We start from the raw sequence: 17,720 nt of genomic DNA on the forward strand, positions 1-17,720 counted from the left end.
TCTCATTCCATGCATATACATCATGGTCCGTGGTAATTGACATTAGAATCATCATTTTATACATGCTAGATCATGGGGAATAGAGACATCAAGATCATCCCGGTACCACGCAAAGAACTCTCTCTATGGTGGGATCGCCTCGACATAATCAACAAGGCATACGTTGAAGGGTGCTTCGGACGATTGGTGGATTTGATCAAAGTTGAGTACCAACCGGCCCTTATTCAAGCTTTGGCCAAGGCATGGGACATGCGCACGATGACATTCAATTTCCAAGGTCTCGAATTGACTCCTATGCTTGAGGAGTATTATGCTATCATTGGGGCCAAGTTTGATGATCATATAGCTGAACCCCCTCTTGACATGGATTATACTCGTTCTCTATCAAGCTTTCTTTGTCTCAAAACCTTCGAAATAGAGAAAGTCTATAAGTCCAACTCCGACAGATTCACCTTCTCCTTCCTTTTTGACAACTATTCCTCCCTACCCGCCGAAACCGATCATAAATCGGGAAAGGTGTTCATTTTAGCCTTCTTTGCATTTGTTCTATTTCCCACTTCAAGAACTACTTTTGATCCTTCCATAGCTCATATAGCTCGACAAGCATGTTGTCACCGGAATTACTCCTATATGATTCTAGCTGAAACCTTTCTTTCATTAAATCGTTTCAAAACTTCCAAAAAAGCCATTTTCCAAGCATCCAACGGATTACTTCACATGTGGTTCGTTTTCCATGTGAAAACTTTCCAACTTCGAGTGGGGTGTTATGAAATCAATGAACATGTTCATCCTCTTAAATCCTTCATCAAGTGTCAATCCCTCGTACCCAAATACTCTTTCAAGAAGTGGGTTGAGCTATTGGATAGTTTGAAGCCCGAGCATATACGATGGCGTTTGACTTGGCCTAAGATTTTGGAGGCTCGTATTACTGGTATTGAAGATAGTCATATTCCTCTATTAGGATATACTGGTGCCGTAGCTTATTATCCTATTCGTGTAGTGAGGCAATTTGGCATTTTGCAACAAGTGCCACCGGATGTTTGCCCCGGGATTTTCTCATTTGATATGGCACGAGGAAAGCTCACCAAAGAAGCTAAGAAGTTGTATCGGGCACGAATCGAGCTTATTCTTCATGCCTTGAAAAATTCTCCGTTGCAACAAGTTGAGTGGCCCGACTACTTAGATGATGAGATGAACATCCATAGAGCTTCCAAGGAGTATATTCAGAAGTTCAAGGAATATCGCCAATCATTAGTAGAGCCATATATACCCGAGTGCGTATCTCCTCGCATTGAAGAGTTAGAATCCTATGAGCCCGAATACATAGTGCCGTATGTCCCGGGAGTGGAGCCGTACATTCCAGAAGATCCGGAGCTTTGGATGTCCGGAGAAGGAGAAGACCCGTATCTGTGGGATTCGGACGGATCGGAGAAGCAGGAAGAGTACAAGCGTCCTCGACTTGAATAAATTCATTCCCCATTTAGTTTGGCATATTTGTTACTTTTTAGATACTTTTGAACAATTGGGTCCGTAATAAAAGCATTTTATTTCCTTTATGAACATTTCATGCATATGCATATAGAAGATACAATTACCATGGATCAACCCCTTTAAATTCTAAATGCTCTCAATACTAATTAATCTCATGAAAAACAGGTGAGTAATAAACACGAAGACTCGTAGCAAGACGCGTCAATTGAGAATGGAACAAGAAGAACTCGCACCTCGTGTGGGTAATCTCGAGAACCAGATGAATATGATAGCCACAATGGTGGCAAAGATGAAGGCGATGATGATTGCAAGTCAGGGGAGATACCCCGTCGATCCAAACCCCCAAGCTCCTTCGAGCTCATCGGATGGTACGAGTACTAATCCGACCCCCGTTGTGAACCCTTCTCCGAATATGGAGAGACCGCCCAAAGAGCCTCCGGTTGTGATTGACCCGGAAAAGAAGGAAAAACAAGCCCCGAAAATGGAGTAAGAGATTAAAAGGCTCTCCAAGATCGAAGAATCTTTGGCTAGCCAAAGATATGAACTCTCGAGGTTTGACAAGGTCACGCCATTTGAAAAGATTGAGGTTCCTACTGATTATAAGGAACCAAACTTCGTGAGGAAATATAATGGGACCGGGTGTCCAAAGGCGCATTTGAAGTATTATTTGCGTCGCTTATCTCAATTCTCGGACAATATCCTACTCCTGGTCAACACTTTCCAAGAAAGCCTATTCGGGGCAGCCTTAGCGTGGTTTATTGAATTGGAGCCAGAGAGGCCCGCCGATTGGGACAAGTTGGCAGACGAGTTCCTTCGGCAATACAAGTTTAATACTTTGACGACCCTTACTAGGGAAGACCTTCTAAGGACTGTAAAAGGAAAGAATGAGGCCGTTCGCGCCTACGCCCAAAGATGGAGAGCATTGGGCGTGCAAGTAAAACCGCCCGTACCCGAAGAAGAACTAATAGACCTCTTCCTCAAAGCATTGGCTTTTGAGTATTTCGACAAGCTGAACACCTTTGGGTGTCGGACGTTCGCGCACTTGATCAAAGTGGCTGAATGTCACGAATGGGCATTAAGGGAAAATAAGGTACCTAAAGCGCCTTTCGGACGCCAATATCCTCCGAGAAGACATAGGGAGCAAACTAGAGAGGTGTCATTTGTCCCTAACCCACCTAAACCCAAAAAGTTTTCACCTCCAACCCCTACCCAAGGAGCTTCTTCCTGGACAGCTTCTAAACCACTGGAACCTAGAAGAAGGAACCAACCTGTCTTCACCCCATTACCCCGACCCTTATCCAAACTACTACCCATGCTATTGGAGAGCCGATTAGTGGCAAAGGAGCCACCTAGAGCTAATCCTTCAAGATTTCCGGGGTTTGATGAGACCCGGACATGTGTATACCATATGGGAGAAAGGGGGTACAACGTGGACAACTGTCTCGCTTTCAAATATAAAGTACAAGCTTTGATCGATGGTAAGGTCCTAGAATTTGATAGAACCGAACCAAATGTGCAACAAAATCCACTACCGAAACATCGTGAGGTGAACGCGATATTCGAGGGTGAAGAGGAGCAAAATCTGGAATTTATAATGGATGTATGTAAAATGCAAGACATCCTAGCATTGGCCTCGTAGTACCCTAATGGAGAAGACATTTCCCGAGAACAAAAGGAGGCGTGTTTAGAACGGCTGATTAATCTAGGCGTCATTGGAAGAATGGAAGACGCCGCTTTTAAAGGAACTTATGTGACCGTAGACATGGCGTCGGAGGAGTTCACGATGAAGGCTACAAGAGGAAAGACCTGGAGAGTTCCATCGGGATACTTGATGAATATCCGAAATGGCAAAGAAATTGAAGAGATAGATAAGTATGAACTCCGCCTTGAAAAGGCCCGCAGAGGTGATAGAAGGTTTATGCAAAAAGCCCTTGAGAGAGGCGAAATAGTTGATAACCTCGGAGAGGATAGTGGCGGTTACAACTTTAAAGTCTTGTATTCGGCGCCACCTAGCTTTTTCGTCGATTTTGGAGATATAGTTCCTAACGGTTGGGGTGGCATAGATGATCTAGAAAGCGAAGAATTCGTCGGAACAATTGATGAAGCTAAGAATCAAGCGGTTCCTCGGGATGAACGAGGAAATCAAGAGGTTGATATACGGCTTTCCAATTTGGAAACCCATATATGTCATTTGACGACCATGGTAACGGAGTTATCTCGGTCGGTGGTTAAGAATAATACAACGGTGGCAGAAGAGAATATGCAGATTCTGGAAATACGGCGAGCCATGGAAACGCAAAATCGAAGGATTGCTCTGCTGCAAGAGCAAAATAGTGACGTGTCAAGGAAGATTAATGAGTTGAAAGAGCTGATCGTGCCAATCACCCAAGCTAGAAATGTTCCGCCCCAAGGTGTGAACCCGAGGTGACCTTCCGCACGAAATATAATGGTCTTTGGGTATCCTCGGCGCATATCTCATATTATCTCCGCCAAATGGTTGGCCATCATGAAGATGACGAAATGTTAATCCGGAATTTCGGACATAGCTTGACGGGTCTCTTGCCGACATGGTTCCAATCGATTGATCTGGATTGGGTTCCAAGTTGGGAATAATTGTTTGAGCACTTTGTGAGGAATTTTGAAGCTGGAATTAGGGGATACTTCACCAAGGCTAATTTGTTGAACATCATAAAAGGAGAGGACGAGAGTTTTGAGCTCTTCACCAAGAGATGGAGGAAGCACGCTATGATGGTACAACCACCCTTATCAAAAAGGGAGATGTTCGAATTCATGCTCAAGTCTCTACCGGCTGAATATTTTGACCAAATGTATGCATACGCATATTCCTCCTTCCAACACATGGTGGATATCGGTATGAGAATTGAGGGCATAATCATGAGAGTCAGAAGAGAAAAACACATGCGTCTGGATGAAGAAAATGCTACACTAGTAAGGCTGTGTCCCGAACATAATCCCGACGAGGTTCATGAGGATGAGATGATTGGGATGGTAGATACCCCGATCCGCTTTGTAATCGATTTGAACAAGATAGATAATTGGGAAGCTGAAGCTTCTAGCTCGGAAAAGACGCAAGCACTAGGATCACCTCGGGAGGAGGTCAAGCCAATGAAGATTAAATTGCCGCTTGTTGAGGAATATAACCCAAAAACAGTACACTGGGACTATGGAACGGGCGAGATTGACGCCATAATGAGGTCCGGAAGATGTTATCCTCCGAGGGAGGCGGAGCTCGAAAAGAAGACACCAACCGTGGAAGAAGTCGAGAAGTTACAATCGGTCGTAAGGACCGGTGAATACGAAGTCGTAGACCAACTACGGAAAATGCCGGCGCAAATCTCTTTGTAGATCTCTTCAAGAATTCTGAAAATCATAAGAATGCCCTCTTGAAGGTATTGGATGAGGTGCATGTTCCAGAGACCATCAACGAAGTTCAACTTGGAGACTTCGTAGGTGCCATCCTTTTGAAAGACCAGATCTCCTTTTCGGATGAAGATTTCCCAAGGGAAGGACTTGTGCACAATAAAGCCCTTTATATCGTCGTAAAGTGCCACGGAAAGGAGGTGTCTCACGTTCTAATTGACAATGGTTCAGCCTTTAATCTCTGTCCTCTAAGCACTTTGAGAAGCTTGGGGATAAACGAAGATTTCGTCAAAACATCTAAGGCCACTATCCGGTCATTCGATGGAGTCTCCAAAAATGTGGTGGGAGAGATTGAGCTGGACATCTCCATTGGACCGGTAATCTTCTCTATACCGTTTCAAGTATTGGATATTCCCAGCGCCTTTACTTTGCTTCTTGGAAGACCGTGGATTCACATGTCTAGGGCGGTACCTTCCTCCCCGCATCAGAAGGTAAAATTTGTGGTCAGAGGCCAGGTGATTACCATCCATGGCGAAGACGGGCATCGCACTTCGTTAAAAGGGATGGTTCCATACATTGAACCCTCAAAAGAGGAAGAGCTGAGTTATCATACTTTTGACATCATATACATCATGCATGTATCGCTAGATACAAAAATAGCTACTCCAGAGTTGTCCAAACCCGCAACTATGGCGGGAAAAGTACTACTCTCAAATGGTTTTATTCTGGGTGTCGGATTGGGGAAGTACGGTCGGGGGATCCGTAACCCTTTGAATTTGAGCTCTAATGACCATAAAGTAGGTCCGGGCTATAAAGAGACAATAGGGCACAATACATGTCGAGGCCGAGGTCAAAACAATTGTTACGGAAACAAAGGACGCCGTGGACACCGAGAAGGTCGCTTTATCGGCACCGATGCGTGGAAAGCTAGAGGAAAGATGTTTGACAATCCCTTATCCGAGGTGTTCTCCAAATGAGGCAAATGGCTAGAAGATGAGGATATTTCTGAAGATGCAGAGCCAAACCTATTCAACTCATTCCTGGATAATCGGGTGAACATGATCATTGAGTGGCTGGACGATGATTTCCCCACCCCCGAGTAAAAGGCTCTTTCTGAACTTTGCCTTTCGATGCATTTTGATTACTGCATTTGTTTTTAAAGCTTTTCGCTATTTTAGCACCCTTTGGGTCTCATAGTTTAATCCAAGAAGTGCGGTATTGTATTACTTTTAGTTGCATCTATTAATGAAAGTCATCACAAGTTTTATTACGGACATGTGGAATAACGGATTGGTCCGATGATGACAATTGCTTCTACCATGAAACTTGAGGCCCGATCCGCCATATGATCCCGAGTTTTAAAATAGCACTTTGAGAACCAGGATGTCTAGAAGATTGTGGACTAGTTCTCTTTCCTTTTTCTTCAAAAATCAAATTCGAAAAATGTTTTCATAAGATCATGCATTCTATAATTTTATCCTTTGGATGTACTAACCTTTCATGGTGTATTTCGGGCATGTCATCCCACCCATGCATAACAGGTTAATATGTGACTCAGATCAGCTCGATGATTATGCATATGAGATCGATATAGAAAAGGCTGATGTGAGTGATATCAAGAGAGAATGGGATTGTTTTGAAGAATCTAAGTCTCCTATCTCTGAAGAACCATCACTATTAACTTGGGTGATTCTGATTGCGTCAAAGAAGTAAAAATAGGGGGATATCTATCTGCAAGTGACGTCATGAGGATGACAACATTGCTCAAAGAATATCAAGATATTTTCGCCTGGTCATATACTGACATGCCAGGGCTGAACCGAGACATTGTAGAACATGCGTTGCCTACAGATCCCGCCTGCAAACCAGTTAACCAACCATCCAGAAGAAAGAACCCTAAATTGGCAGATAAGATCAAGGAGGAGGTGATGAAGCTCCTTAAAGTTGGATTTATCGAGGTTGTCCCATATGCTAATTGGGTCGCCAACATCGTGCCAGTTAAGAAGAAGGACGGAATAAGCCGGATATGTGTGGACTATCGAGACTTAAACAAAGCCAGTCCAAAAGACGATTTTCCTTTACCGCACATTGACGTGCTCGTTGATAGCACCGCGGGTTTTGAACTATTCTCCTTCATGGATGGATTCTCATGATACAATCAAATCATGTTGAAAGAAGAAGACAAGATCAAGACCTCGTTCGTTACCCAATGGGGGATTTTCTGCTATAAAGTCATGCCCTTCGGATTGAAAAATGCAAGGGAAACATATCAAAGGGCTATGGTGACCCTCTTTCATGACATGATAAATAAGGAGGTTGAGGTCTATGTGGATGATATGATCGCCAAGTCCGGACTTGGAGAAGATCATGTTCGAGTGCTGAGAAAATTATTTGATCGATTGAGGAAATACAAACTCAAGCTGAACCCCGCGAAATGCCTATTTGGCGCTAGATCCGGAAAAGCGCTTGGATTTGTCGTAAGCGGTCATGGTATCGAAATTGACCCCTCCAAGATCAAAGCCATATGGGAAATAGGGACCCCATATACTATTAAGGAAGTAAGGGGTCTACTTGGAAGATTGAACTATATATCCATATTCATATTGCGGTTGTCAGAAACGGTGAAACCCTTCTTCAAACTTCTGAAGAAAAGCGCGAAAGTAAAATGGGATACCGAATGCCAACAAGCGTTCGAAAAGATCAAGGAATACTTGGTACAACCCCCAGTATTGGTACCTCATATCCCTAACGTTCTTTTGACTCTATATTTGATAGTTCATGATGAATCCTTAGGAGCTTTATTAGCCCAAACTAACCCCAAGGATCGAAAGGAGCGGGCCATATATTATCTAAGCAAAAAGTTCACAACCTTGAAGCTAAGTACTCGTCAGTGGAAAGGACTTGTGTAGCATTAGTTTGGGTCTTCCACGGATTAAGGTAGTATACCTTGCACTATCATATCCAATTGGTCACTAAAAATGACCCTATCAAGTACCTTCTAGAGAAACCAGCCTTATTAGGAAAAATGGCCAAATGGCAAGTACTGCTTTCGAAATTCGACATCAGAACCTCCCCTCAAAAATCGGTCAAAGGGAGAGCGATTGCTGATATGCTAGCTGAAAATCCTCCTAAGGACACCTTGGGGCGAAATGCGGGAGGTCAAATTCTGAATATATCTGAAGACAAATGGACGATGTACTTTGATGGCGCAATGAATCTCACTGGATCGTGTACTTGGGCGGTTCTGATATCCCCCGAAGATCAACATTATCCCGTCTTAGCTAAGTTGGTATTCCCATGCACGAACAATATTTCTGAATATGAGGCTTGCATACTGGGGTTACAATTGGCTATTTCCTTGGAAGTGAAGAAACTACTGGTACATGGAGATTATATGCTCATCATCTTGCAAACCCAAGGGGAGTGGAAGACAAAGAATCCCAAGCTTATCCCTTATCATAAATTCCTCGAAGAGTTGATCTAACATTTTGAGGAGATCACTTTCGAGTATTTACCAAGAACTCAAAATTATTTTGCTGATGCTTTGGCCACACTATCGGCCATGTTACAAGTGCAAGATGGTCTTGAAATATAGCCATTAAGGATTAACATCCTTGATCAACCCGCATACCGCATGGTCATCGAAGAAGAACTCGATGAAGAACCATAGTATCATGACATCAAGAATTACCTGCCGAAAGGCGAATTCCCACAAAATAGTCAACCGGAAGATAAGAAGTACATTAGCAAGATGGCTTCTAAATTCTTTCTCGGTGGTCGGTTCCTATACAAGAGATCATTTGACTCGGTCCTACCGAGGGCGTAAACGCCAAAGAAGCAAATCTCATTATGAAAGAGATCCATGAAGGGGAATGTGGGCCGCATATGAATGGCCATCTTCTCGCCGAGAAGATCATGAGACTCGGATACTATTGGATGACTATCGAGTCGGATCGCAATCAACATGTTAGATCTTATCATCAATACCAGGTATACGGCGACAAGATAAATGCGCCGCCAAACGAACTTCATCGGATGTCAGAACCTTGGCCTTTCTCTATGTGGGGAATTGATATGATTGGCCCTATCAACCCCAAAGGCCTCCAACGAACATCATTTTATTCTGGTGGCTATTGATTATTTCACCAAGTAGATTAAAGCCGGCTCATATGCCAACGTCACTGCAAATAGTGTGGCTAAATTCATCAAGCGGGATATCATCTCCGGATACGGAGTTTCAAGAGTCATCATTACGGACAATGGCTCCAATTTGAACAACAAGGTAGTCAATCACTTATTGGACCAATTTAAAATACGACACCTTAATTCTTCACCTTACCGCCCACAAATGAATGGAGCTGTGGAGGTGGCAAACAAGAATATCAAGAAGATATTAGCCAAAACTGCTGAGAAATATTGGGACCGGCACGAAAGATTGCCATATGCTCTCATAGCCTATCGAACTTCTATTCGTACCTCAACTAGGGCAACTCTCTACTCTTTAGTATACGGTATGGAGGCGGTCCTACCAATAAAGGTGGAAATCCCCTCTTTAAGGATCCTGTCTCAAGTTGAACTCTCGGAAGATGAGTGGAATCGACAAAGGCACGAGCAATTAAATCTGATTGACGAAAAACGATTAAGGGCCATTTGCCATGGTCAAAGCTACCGGAAGAAAGTAGCCATGGCTTTTAACAAGAAAGTCAAGCCCGGAAATTTTGAAGCAAGGATGCTGGTTGTGAAGAAAATGCTCTCAAATGCTCAACACCCGGGAGGCAAATTCATGCCAAATTATGAAGGCCCCTACGTGATTCGAAAAGTCTTATCCGGGGGAGCTCTTATTCTTATAAACATGGATAGAGAAGAATTGGCAAGTCCAATAAATGCAGACGCCGTGAAGAGATATTATCCTTGAAATAAAATCAAGCTTTGAAGCGATTAATGAGCAAATCTAAGTCATATAAAATTTTGCATTCGTATGACATTTGCATACATGCATTTGCATATGTTTGTATTTTACAGGTGGACCTGGAGTCATGAAGAATCTTAAAGAACAATGGATCAAACGAGGGAGTCATTTGGGATTCGAAATTTTGAACATCTTTAACTAATCGATTCCTCTTGTTTATGCGGGTAGCAGGAATCGACATCCGAAGAAGACAAGAGAAAGTCGCTTCGGGATTTGAAACTTTGAACGTCTTTGAACCGATTGTTTCCTTTTATTTACGTAGGAGACAGAAGCCAACATTTGAAGAAGACAGGTTTGAGGTTCTCCTCTTTTATGAAGTATGCTCATCTTCATACACTATCGTGCTTGAAATTGAAAAACTTTGATTTGTAAAGCCACAAGGCCTTTTTAAGAAAAATTCCTTCAAAAATTTCACAAGCTATTTTTGAATACATCTTTGGAAGGAAAAATTTTTGAATTTTGATGGAAACACCCCGAGGTTCTATAAAAGGGTATGTTTTGAAAGCTTTTCAAGAGGATAGTCCTTCGGATGAAAAGAGGCAAACCTTATCCTCAAACACGTCCCCGATACACTTGAGCGATGAGTGAGAGTGACAAAATGAAAAAAGCTTAACTTTGGGACGTAGGGGTCATTCGCGGTGATTACATGGATTGAAATGACGAAAGGCATTTCCATTTCAAAATTATCCATACACATTCATATCCCTTGACAACCACTCTGAACCAAAAAGAGAGAAATTTTCTAGATAAAACCCTATCAAGAACCACCCCACACTGGGGCATATTTGGAGGTTCAATTGGTTGATTCCTTGGAGAAAAGATCGGGGTAAGACTTTATTGTACTAACTTGCATCAATCTTTTTGCGATAGCTTCAGGTGATTTCTAGCAGAGACTTGGAGCACCTTCAAAGTGAAGAAAAGCACTTCATTTCCGTATCCCTAAACACTATACCCCTTTGATAAGCCAATTTGAGCCTTTAATATTCATTTCTAAAACCTTGTTGGTGATCACCTCCCTACACTAGGGCAAAACAAAAGAATTACCAGCAATAAGTTTAAATGCATAATCGGAAGAACTTTCGATCCTGGTCTCAAAAGAAGCCAACCAATGCAAAAAAAATGGCAAGAAACAAAAGGGCTAGAAAGAGCAAAGTGTCCGGTAAAACCAAGGCCAAAGCCCATGAAAGAGCATCCCAAAAGGGACAAAATTTGAAGAAAAAATCATCAAGATGAAAAGGGGAAAATCCTCAAAATCAAATGAAGAAAAGATGATCATGAAACTTCCTCAAAGCATATGTCCGCTGGTTAAAATACCAAGGTGATCACCCACATTCACCCTTCTTTTGAAAATATGTTCTTTCTCAAAAAGCCTACCTTAAACCAAGTTACAACTTGTCACCAAAACTTTTTCGATCTAAGAGGTGTCTTAGGTTGATACAAGAGATCACACAGGAAGCTACCGCTTAAAGAGGTAAGTACAATCTTGTCTTATCATGTCTTCGGGGTTCTTGACTTGTAAACCCGAAGAAACTATCTCCGATCAAAGCTCAGTTCTTAGCCTCAAGATGAATATCCTTTGATAAGCCTTTGACCTGGCCCGAATTATAGTCCCTTTTAAATGCCTTATTCGATTAGTCGGATTATATGCATCTCGAATGATCCCGAAACCTCAAGATTAGGTTTCCTGTTAGCGGATTCGAGTTTTAAGAAAAACCTTCCCAAATGGTGAGAAGCCCTCTTGGATGAAGGAAAATCCTATTGAAATCTTTTAAAACAACCTTTTTTTGAAGAATACTCGGGTAGTGACTTTCAAAGTTCACCCCCCCAATGGAAATTTGAACTTGTGCTTGGACACGTTTCCTTCACAAATGAGATTTTGAAAATCTATTCTGAATCCCTAAAGATTCTCTTCAGAGTTTAGGATCACCGTCTTATATCATAATCCAGAGGTCTCAACCCGTTGGATTGCTTACAAAATGACTCTAATGATGTTTAATTGAATTTCTTCGGGTTTCCTGGTATCCCTAGATCCTCAGAATAGCCACATTTTCAAAAAAAAAATTGACTAACTTTGATTTTCTACAAGTCTTCTGGCATCCCTAGGTCCTTAGAACCTCTCTTTTTGAAATTTGAAAATAGGGTTTGAACTTCTGTAGGTTCACTAGTAAACCTAGGTCCTCGGATGACACCATCTCCTTTGAAATTTGAAAATAGGGTTTGAGCTTACGTAGGTACACTAGTAAACCTAGGTCCTCGGATGGCATCCTCTCTTTTGAAAATTTGAAAATAGGGTTTGAGCTTCTGTAAGTTCACTAGTAAACCTAGGTCCTCAGATAGCACCCTCTCCTTTGAAATTTGAAAATAGGGTTTGAGCTTACGTAGGTACACTAGTAAACCTAGGTCCTCAAATGGCACCATCCTCTTTTAACGGGTGAATCCTCAGTGGATAGCCAACCCATTTTAATCGGTGAATCCCTTCCTAGAGGATAGCCAACCCATTTTAATCGGTGAATCCTTTCCTAGAGGATAGCTAACCCATTTTAATCGGTGAATCCCTTCCTAGAGGATAGCCAATTTCTTCCAGACGGTGAGTCCCTTCCTAGAGGATAACCGATCTGCATTTTAAATGGTGAATTCCTTCTTACAGGATAGTCAATTTCTTCCAGACGGTGAGTCCCTTCCTAGAGGATAACCGATCTGCATTTTAAATGGTGAATTCCTTCTTACAGGGTAGCCAATTTCTTCCGGACGGTGAGTCCCTTCCTAGAGGATAACCGATCTGCATTTTAAATGGTGAATTCCTTCTTACAGGATAGCCAATTTCTTCCAGACAGTGAGTCCCTTCCTAGAGGATAACCGATCTACATTTTAAATGGTGAATTCCTTCTTACAGGATAGCCAATTTCTCCAGATGGTGAGTCCCTTCCTAGAGGATAGCCAATCTCATTTTAATAGGTAAATCCATTTGTTACAAGGGTGAACCTTTCTTCCAAATCTTCAAACTACCGCTCTACACCAGACGGACGCCGACCATGATAAAATCTTGCGAACCATTCGAAGGTAATTCCATACACTCATTATATCGACCTCCGATCAACAAATCTCGGACCACGGATAAGTGAGCTACGGGTAAACCTCTCTCTCTCCTCATTTCTATTTCACATAAAAATGAGCATGAGCCAAGATGATACCTTCGAAGAATCTTGAGCTTCAACGACAAAGGTAAGGCAATTAAATGTCTACATTTGTTTTCTTTAGATATCTTCCCAGCAGAGTCGATTAAAGATTCAGGTGTCACCTTGTCTTTGAAAGCAACCTCTAATCAAGATTACTTTCAAAGAGGGGCAGCTATTGACACTCGATTTTTAATCAAGTTTTCCTTAGTTTTATTTTCTAAAAATTCTCAAAAAATTCACAAAAAATCAAAAAATTGAAAAATCAATTTTGGTACCCTTGGCCAAACACAAGGAACCAATTTTGAACAAAAAATAATTTTTCATATTTTTCACATTTTTTAATATTTTCGAAAAATAGAAAATATTAGAAAATTCATAAAAAAAATACCTTTCGAGGTCACAAAAATACAGAAAAATTTCCAATATGTTTCTTTTAATTCCCTCTTCATATTGACCTCAAGAAAAATCGAAAATTGCATTCAATTTTAGGTGTTTCTTCACAATGGCTAGAGTTGAACTTGCATAAAAAATACAAATTGAGTCTTTTTATTTGCAATTTTTGCACGTTTAGAGTCTAGACATTCAATTGCAGTCCCTTCAAACTTCAATTTGATCAATTGCACCCCAATTGCACGAATTGCACGAATTAGGCAAAATCCCCAAAGATTTTTGCAATTTAGTCCCTCAACTTGTTAATTTTTGAAATTACTTTTAATTGAGGGACTTCCATAGCAAAATTGGACCGTCCCCTTATGTTTACATACATTCTAAATCGATTAGCAGGGGTGGTTTAGTCCAATTTAATCAATTTGGTGCTCAATTGAACTTTTCTCCAAATTGGGATTTTAGAAAAATTTGGGGCTTTTGTATAAATTGATGAGAACTTTTGGGAAAAACCACATTTTTAGATATAATTCAAGCCCCTAAGTCCAATTTTGAAGTTTAATTGCAAAAATTCCCTATGGATTTTGAATAATTTTGAAAATTGCTTGTGCGAACCGGTTCGGACCGGTCTGACCGCCGGTCGAACCGATCAAACCGATCCAAAACAGTGTCATCTTCTTCAACTGACTCGCCCAATTTTGCAGATTCAACAACAAACTTTGGCGAGCAAATTGAAGCTCAATCCGGCCTTAATCGGATCAATTGACGTGGGGGTTTTGTTCTCACCATTGATATAAGTCGATCGCCGCCATTATCACGGCCAATGGTCGTCGGAATCGGTCGGAATTGCCGGTCAAAGCCCCAGCACTCGAGAAAGTCAACGTCCGCAAGGCCGAGTATAATTCACGCTTGTTTGAGGTTCAACGGAGGCCAAACGGACATAGACGGAATCCTAGTTGATTCCGTCACCGTCCGGCAACCATAAGTCACGTGGGTGCACGTGCGGGAGAGTTGGTAAAGCTCGCCCGTGTGGGCGCGAATTTGAAAACCAAGTATAAAAGGGCTGAGAAGGTTCGAGAGTAAGGGAGGTTCATTCAAGTTCGTCTCACACCGGAATAGAGAGAGAAAGAGCGAGAGGAAGAGAGAGAAGCTCTCGTGCGAAGCTTGAGCTCAAGTTGTAGACCGAGATTCCGCAACTTCGCCACCGCCGATTCAAGCCAAATCAGGCCATCGGACCACCACCGGAAGCACTCTTGAACCTAGAGGAAGCGATCTGCATAGCTCAATCGGCTTCAAACATCCAAATCAGGTGAGTTGAGTTCTGAACTTCGCTACTATGCAACTATGGCATCTCAACTTCGCGAGCATGATTCTTTCAATCATTGTGTGCGTTTTCATACCTAAGCATCACTGACCACGATCGCATTCCATTTTTGCATTGATTTCTCCCTAATTGCCCGAGTCAAACCTTCACCGTACCTCGATCCGGCCGAACACCGGCCGGGCGATTCCAAGAATCGCGGGCTCAATCAGAGCCCGAGGTGAGTATTCTAAGCTCGATTTATATGTGCCTGAAGCTTAGATTTGATTGTTATGCTTTATCTTGCCCGGTTGAGGTCCGAGATGTCGCAACCGTGTGTAGTTTGATTCTCACGATTTAGTCGACGAACTCGCTTGATTCTGATATATGTTGATCTAGAAGTTAGGTCGAGTTGATTCGAGTTGGTTTCACTGCGTTCCGGCGAGATCTCGCCGTTAGATCTCGCCGGAGTAATTCTGGCCATCCGTCCGGTGTCGTTGCGAGGAAGAAGATGAAGGTGACGTAGCATCCAACAAGTCAAAGGAGCTTAGGTGTCATGCCGCGATTGGTCCAGCTTGGATCCGAGTCAACTCGGCCGTTGGCACGAGCGAGGCGACTCAGATCCGATCCAACGACCGAGATAATTAGGTGAGTTTGATTCTCAGCCATTGGATCGTTCGTTTTTATATTCTGTATATTAGTTAGAAATTAGAAAATCGAAAACGATGCCGTTTAGTCTAAACAAAGCGTCATCGTTTCATTGTTAGGACGAGTGAACGGTCGAGATCGGACCTAGAATAGATCGTGGCCGTCCATGCATTTAATCGATGCGGTGTCGTTTAGGGGACGGGGTCAAATGCGTCGCCGTTTTAGGTATAGATAAAACGAACGGCCCGGATTAGATCCGATCCTTGAATCATGGCCATTCATTTGTTAATTAGCGCGACGTCATTTAAGATAGTAATGCAAAAGCGTCGACGTTTTTGTCTTCAGGCGGAATGAACGGCTCGGATCGTGGCCGTCCCCAGTATTGTAGACGCGACGTCGTTTAGTATAGGGCTCCAGGTGCGTCGTCATTTTGATACAGATAGGATAGACGGTTGAGATTGATTTCGAAGTTGATCTCAACCGTCCATTTCTTTCTATATATGTATTCAAATATTAGAAATAGTTTGGAAAATCAAAAATAAATAGGAAAATAGACACAGCACCATTTTGTGAGAAGCGAGTCCGAGTTGGGTCTGGACCGGGTTGACCGGGTTTGACCCGGTCCAAAATATTATTAAAAAATAGATAAAAATAGATAAAAAATTTCCAAAAAATTCCAAAAATTCATAGAAAATTCACAAAAATTACCAGATTTTCCCAAAAAAATTTCTAAAAAATTTCTAGATTGATTCGGGACTCTTATAGTCTGGATCGAGAATTTTCACGATTTTGAGGGTCGATTCACATCGATCCGGAAAATTCCCCCTTTTTTAGAAAATAAATAAAAAATCCAAAAAAATTAGAAAAATTAGAAAAATTCTAGAAAATCACAAAAAATGGAAAATGGCCACATTCAACTAGTCTGATCCCGATTTTGTGATTTTCGGGTCCCGAACCTCAAAAAATGACCATTCTACCCTTCTGGGCCTTTCGCCCCAAATTTTCCCGAACCACCCCGGAACTCAAATTTGATATTTACGTGGGCCGATAGGGTCATATTAGATGCATATACATGATTGATTGATTGATTTGATTGTGATTATCTTGATTGCGCATTAATTTTCTGATTGTGACTATTAGGGTGGAAAATTCTCATCTGCATGAATACCTTAGATTGTTAGGGCCTACCTCACCCAAAATTTCATCTGCCTGAATTCGTAGGTTAGAAAATCACTCGACATCGGTAATCGAAAGGGGCGTCAATGTAAATCTTGGCGTAATCAAGTCCTCGGACCCAAATCTCTGGTTCTCGTAGAACCGAACGGTTTCTCCCGACCACTCGGTAGGGTTTTCCGATCATACCCTCCAATAAATTAATCGGTGGCGACTCCAAACGCATGTACACTATGCACATGCCACACGACCACACTAAGGTCGATTTCGATAAAAAAAATTTCTCACATCTCAATTCGAGTAATGGGTCTTGGGAGGGACCCGCGATCCTAAAAATCCGGCCGACAACCGGGGTCTACAAAAGATCGGCTCGTTAACCCTCGTTAACTCTCGTCCGAAATTTAGGAGGGTCGCGACACACGACCGACTAACGTGGACAATTTATAACAATATTTGGATAAGTTTTCAATTTTTTGTTCAACTTTTTCCTCTATTCTTCTTTTCTCGGTGGCCAAGCAACAGTCACCTATCCATCGCCAGCCGCAAGCAAGCCTCTTGGCCCTCGCTTAGACCATCCCGGCCGTGGGCAAGGTCGAGATGGCCTGGGCCGATCCGAGGCATCATGGCTCTTGACAACGGTTAGCGAATTAAAAGGCTAAAAGATTAACCCAAAAGTTTAAAATTGGATGGATTTACTTAATTGGCAAAAGGTAAAAGAGTTTAGGACTCAACTGGCAAAATTAAAAAGTTTATGATCGAATTAACAAAGCTGTAAGAAGTTTAGTTTTTTTTTGGACAATTTTCCCCGTTCACTTGGTATAATGTTCTTGTTCTTTTTGCATTTGCTGTCGGACATTTGACTACTCGATGGTCATCTGTCACGACCCTCCCGTAAATTTATTTCATAAGGTGGTTCCGATAGTGAGAGGGTTAACGAGCCGATCCATTTTTATATGTATGACCCCGGTTATCGCCAGGATTTTTTAGGACCGCGGGTCTCTCCCAAGACCCATTACTCGAATCGCGATGTCGGAGAAAATTTCATCAAAATCGACCTTAGTGTGGTCGGGTGGCATGTGCAATGTGTACATGCAATTTGGAGTCGCCATCGATCAATTTATTGGAGGGTATGATCGGAAAACCCTACCGAGCGGTCGGGAGAAACCGTTCGGTTCTGCGAAAACCGGAGATTTTTGGG

The sequence above is a fragment of the Rhodamnia argentea genome, chromosome 7 (assembly GCF_020921035.1).
Source record: "Rhodamnia argentea isolate NSW1041297 chromosome 7, ASM2092103v1, whole genome shotgun sequence".
In the NCBI taxonomy this organism is placed as follows: Eukaryota; Viridiplantae; Streptophyta; class Magnoliopsida; order Myrtales; family Myrtaceae; genus Rhodamnia; species Rhodamnia argentea.